Here is a 6,314-nt window from a genome sequence, read left to right on the forward strand (position 1 = left end):
GGTGGTTGGGGGGGGGGAGGGCAGGGGGTTCAGTCAGGTGTATGTGTAAAGCAAATTCTCGTTTTAATCAACGATTCGTCTTAAAGTGCATTTCAGCAGTCAAAAAATACAGTTGAAAATACGTATTTACGTCTCTTCAGCCGTCATTTACGTCTCTTCAGCCGTCATTTACGTCTTTTCAGCCGTCATTTACGTCTCTTCAGCCGTCATTTACGTCTTTTCAGCCGTCATTTACGTCTCTTCAGCCGTCATTTACGTCTTTTCAGCCGTCATTTACGTCTCTTCAGCCGTCATTTACGTCTTTTCAGCCGTCATTTACGTCTTTTCAGCCGTCATTTACGTCTCTTCAGCCGTCATTTACGTCTTTTCAGCCGTCATTTACGTCTCTTCAGCCGTCATTTCACCTGCTACGTCAGACAGTATATTATAAAAGGAATCAACCAGTCCGTTAGAAATGTAACGCATTGATACAAAATTAAAGCCCTGTAATATTTATGTTTTCAATACACCGGCCTCGACGGGGTAGGCCCGTTGCTCGAGTTTGTACGTTAGTGAGTAGTTAAAACAGTTGCATTTGTTACGTTTCTGGGTAGGCAAAACTAGATCATTTTTAACGGCGAGGCAAATTGAGGGATCAGGCTGTGTAGCCAGAGTAATGAATGGTTCCTTACTTATCTCTTATGATGACTGGTTCCTGTTACGGCCACTATGGGTCGTAACCGGGTTCTTTATGGGTGAACCTAAGTGACAGTATCCGACCCCAAGTCGGTAGTGGCTTTCAAGTTGACATGGCAATGCAATAAATAAAGGGGAGGGGGGAAATTAACACAGCACTGATTCCTTTACCGATATACTCCCATCACCTTAAATAGAAACATAAAAATGAAATATCACTACACTTAGATGTATACAAGTGTCGCTCTCACATAGGACACTGAGCACTTCACGACGCTAGCACAATGCAGCCTTCGTTAATCTTCGTGTTTCCTCAACACACAGTAGAGCTCCCAACCTTACTGGCCACAGTACTGGGAAACTCTGGCGAATCTACCTTTGCCGTGGGCCACCCTACCGGCAGTATCACGAGGTGTCTCTCTGCCCACAACCACTCTCCAGCCAAGTGCGGGCAGAGAACCTCGGCCACGCGATGATTGGGGCCTCTACACAGACAAATACAGGGGTATCGCACCCCCGGTAGGAGCCTCTAGCGACGGGCTAGTAACGCTCCTCAACAGGCACCTCACTGTCGGTCGTCTCTCCCCATAGCCAGTCCCGGGATACGCCGAATTCTTCCACTGCTACTCCACTAGCAGAAACCACACTGTTCCTGGTCGGCGGCGGCTCACTTAGTCGTGGGACTAAGTTGGGAGAGTTTAGGCTGCCCAAGGTAGACTGCCGTCCTTAGTACCATTGCTGCCCCCACGTCACCTCTGTGGATACAGACACGTCATCCAGATAGGGTACTGAAGAAACCAGGAAACAACACTAAGTCACTCGGGCATTGACATTGTGCTCTGTCGCACAACCTAGGTGGACCTGGTTTTGATACGCCATCTCACCAGGGGCTAGATTCACGAAGAAGTTACGCGAACACTTACGAACCTGTACATCTTTTCTCAATCTTTGGCGCCTTTGTTTACAATTATTGAACAGTTAATGAAGCACTAGGATGCTGTTTATAACAATAACAATAGTTGGCAAGTTTTCATGCTTGTAAACTGTTTAATAAATGTAACCAAAGCCATCAAAGATTGAGGAAAGATGTACACGTTCGTAAGTACTTGCATAACTGCTTCGTGAGTCTGGCCCCAGGGTCGCCCCCAATGACCTCTCTGGCTGTCCAAGGCAGGAAACTGGAGCCATTTGCTGTTATCAGGTTACTACCACTAGATGGTGTTGTTCGTATGGTGTCCAATAGCATGGGAGTTAGAGAGCAGACTCACAGATGGCGCTGAAGTCACTACTCCCTACTCCAAGGAGGATGTCGGGTTCGTAACAGTTCCATACTCATCTCTCTCGTGATGAATGGTTTCTTACTCATCTCTCTCAAGATGAATGGTTCCTTACTCATCTCTCTCATGATGAATGGTTCCTTACTCATCTCTCTCATGATGAATGGTTCCTTACTCATCTCTCTCATGATGAATGGTTCCTTACTCATCTCTCTCATGATGAATGGGTCCTTACTCCCTCATGATGAATGGCTCTGAACTCATCTCTCTCATCCATGGGTGGACCGTCTCCAGTATTGCTTGACCCTCTAGTTATTTATTCCTGTTGTGTGGGACAACCCAGTCCGTCCTCTCCAGCGTGCACAACGTCACTAAACTGACGTACTAAATTGCCCGAACCTAACCTAACCAACGACCCACCAATAGAAAACGGGATATCATCTTTTTCAGTTCTAGTTTTCTAGAACGCTATTAGGCTAATTCAATAAAACAGAACGTGAGTTTTTTTGGGGGGTCCAACAGTGCATATTGGTACGTTTGACAAAATAGTTGCTTTAAGGATTGGTTTCTTTATACTTTAGGCTTATACCGAGGCCATCCCACAAGGTCGCACTACTGACCTATTTACTGCTAGGCGAACAGAGACATTAGGGGGAAAGAAAATCTGCCCAATCATTTCTGCACCGGCCTGAAATCAAACCCTGGATCCCCAGTTGAAGTACCCATAATTTGCTTACTGTAGGTGATGCAAGCACATAACTTGGGGCTGGTTCCAAACCTGCACACAGAAATAACATCACATGAGACCAGAAGACATGGCAGGATGTGCAGAATACCCCGTTGAAGAGCAGAGGTGCAACAGGTACTCTGAGAGAGAACCCTATCAACATCAGAGGCCCGAGACTGTTCAACACGCTTCCACTACACATAAGGGGCATAACTGGCCGACCCCTCACAGTGTTCAAGAGGGAACTAGATAAACACCTCCAAAGGATACCTGATCAACCAGGCTGTGACTCATACGTCAGGCTGCAAGTAGCCGCGTCCAACAGCCTGGTTGACCAGTCCAGCGACGAGGAGGCCTGGTTGAGGACCGAGCCGCGGGGACGCTAAGCCCCGAAACCATCACAAGGTGACAACAAGGTAAGGTGGCTGTAAAGCTGCCGCCCAGTTGGGTGGGTGTGGAGCACATGACTGTAAAGCTGCCGCCCAGTTGGGTGGGTGTGGAGCACATGACTGTAAAGCTGCCGCCCAGTTGGGTGGGTGTGGAGCACATGACTGTAAAGCTGCCACCCAGTTGGGTGGGTGTGGAGCACATGACTGTAAAGCTGCCGCCCAGTTGGGTGGGTGTGCAGCACATGACTGTAAAGCTGCCGCCCAGTTGGGTGGGTGTGGAGCACATGCCTGTAAAGCTGCCGCCCAGTTGGGTGGGTGTGGAGCACATGACTGTAAAGCTGCCGCCCAGTTGGGTGGGTGTGCAGCACATGACTGTAAAGCTGCCGCCCAGTTGGGTGGGTGTGCAGCAAGACTAGTAACTGTGTGACTCACCATAGATGTAAAGTGCCTTGTATAGTGACTGTTGTGAGCCTCCTGTTGAATCACTTGTGATATAAAGAGATTATTGATATGTATGTGTATTTGTGTTCATGGATGTAGACTAAACCACACACACTCAGTGGAGCCCACTTCAAGACTCCGAACCAATATAGAAACATCAAGAGGAAGTATCATAGGCCAATAGGCCTTCTGCAGTTACTTCCATTCATATGTTTTTATACCCATTGATTCGTGTTCTATCATGTGTAAATATCATTCACCTTACCCAAAACTTTTGTACCATATCACCTCACCCAAATGCGAATATAAGTATGGATGTATTTTGCGTGTTTACAGGTTACAGTTGTGTGCGTAAACTAAAGTCTTCGAAAATGTAATAAATTATTACGAAACGCGTTCAGGCGTCAGACTAGAAATTAAAATGAATTTAGGAGATTTTATTTTTTAATTACCATCGACAGTGAAAAGAAACATAAGAAATATTGAGAAAATTCGTGTTCAAATTATTAATCTTTCCTTTTTCAACATATTCAACAACATATATATATATATATATATATATATATATATATATATATATGTCGTACCTAGTAGCCAGAATGCACTTCTCGGCCTACTATGCAAGGCCCGATTTGCCTAATAAGCCAAGTTTTCCTGAATTAATATATTTTCTCAAAATTTTTTCTTATGAAATGATAAAGCTACCCATTTCATTATGTATGAGGTCAATTTCTTTTATTGGAGTTAAAATTAACGTAGATATATGACCGAACCTAACCAACCCTACCTAACCTAACCTAACCTATCTTTATAGGTTAGGTTAGGTTAGGTAGCCAAAAAAGTTAGGTTAGGTTAGGTTAGGAAGGTTAGGTAGTCGAAAACCAATTAATTCATGAAAACTTGGCTTATTGACAAATAGGGCCTTGCATAGTAGGCTGAGAAGTGCGTTCTGGCTACTAGGTACGACATATATATATATATATATATATATATATATATATATATATATATATATATATATATATATATATATATGTATATATATATATATATATATATATATATATATATATATATATATATATATATATATATATATTATATATGTGTTGTTGAATATGTTGAAAAAGGAAAGATTAATAATTTTAACACGAATTTTCTCAATATTTCTTATGTTTCTTTTCACTGTCGATGGTAATTGAAAAATAAAATCTCCTAATATATATATATATATATATATATATATATATATATATATATATATATATATATATATGCAAGACATGAAGAAGTCAACGACATCATCAAGCCTCGCCACGGCCCGCTGCCCAGCACAAAGAGAACCACGCTTTTTCAGACCCAACGACCCTCAGAAGCGCCCAGATGGGGTCACCTTGCTTCCTTGGAAGGATGGTAAGCAAGTGGTGTGGGACTACACGTGCGCTGCCACACTGGCCAGTACCTACTTCCACTACAGCACACGTGAAGGGATTGGCGCTGCTTCTTTCAGGGAATCGAAGAAAGTTATCAAACACAGAGGTCTGGCACACTGCAACAGCTTTGTTCCGATCGGCTCGGAGTCCCTCGGTTCGTGGGGAAAATATGCATTGAAGTTCCTGAAGGAATTGGGGGACAAATTGATCAGCGCTACAAAAGACCAGAGAGCAAAAAGTTTCTTGTTCCAGCGCCTCAGTGTTGCGATTCAGAGGGGAAATGCCTGTTGCGTCTTGGGCACTAGTCCAACTTCGGAGGAATTCGAAGAAGTGTTTGACTTGCAACAATGATCGAACCCGTCTGTGACATTTATAAATATTTCCCATTGTCGTGTTTTTCAAGAGATCCTTAACCTTTAAGCACTCTTTGTACTTTTTGCATCAACCAATGTATATCTTGTAACTATTAAATATATATATATATATATATATATATATATATATATATATATATATATATATATATATACATATATATATATATATATATATATATATATATATATATATATATATATATATATATATATATATATATATATATATATTGCTGGGCTTCACATACATCCTGTATCTTGTGATACAAGAATTCACTTACATTATGTATCCTGTGTTGTTGGACCTCATATAAATATGTATTATGTGTTACAAGACTTGACTAAAGTGTCTACCAGACTTCCCTGAGGTATCAGGCAGCCTACTGTAGCACCTAGTAGTCCTCACTGAGGTATCAGGCAGCCTATTGTAGCATCTGGTAGTCCTCACTGAGGTATCAGGCAGCCTACTGTAGCACCTGATAGTCCTCACTGAGGTATCAGGCAGCCTACTGTAGCACCTAGTAGTCCTCACTGAGGTATCAGGCAGCCTACTGTAGCATCTGGTAGTCCTCACTGAGGTATCAGGCAGCCTACTGTAGCACCTGATAGTCCTCACTGAGGTATCAGGCAGCCTACTGTAGAACCTAGTAGTCCTCACTGAGGTATCAGGCAGCTGTATACAGCAATTGAACTGTACGGCATGAGATTCATCAGAGTGAGGAAGGTCTCCATGGCCTGGCCCCGGACTTGTCACTGGACTTGGCCCCAGGGGAAAGTGAGGAGGGGAAGGGGGGCGGGAAAGACGAGTTACTTTCACCTCAAACTCACCGTGTGGCGGCAGGTGTGTGGGCCCCCCCCTCACCTTGTGAGCCCCTTGCCTTGTGAGCCCCTCGCCTGTGGGCCCTTCACCTGTGGGCCCTTCACCTGTGGGCCCCTCACCTCCAGCAGCATAATTCCTTCCCGGGGAGGTAATGATGCCTCTAACGCAACAGACC

The sequence above is a fragment of the Procambarus clarkii genome, chromosome 23 (genome assembly GCF_040958095.1).
Source record: "Procambarus clarkii isolate CNS0578487 chromosome 23, FALCON_Pclarkii_2.0, whole genome shotgun sequence".
Classification (NCBI taxonomy): Eukaryota; Metazoa; Arthropoda; class Malacostraca; order Decapoda; family Cambaridae; genus Procambarus; species Procambarus clarkii.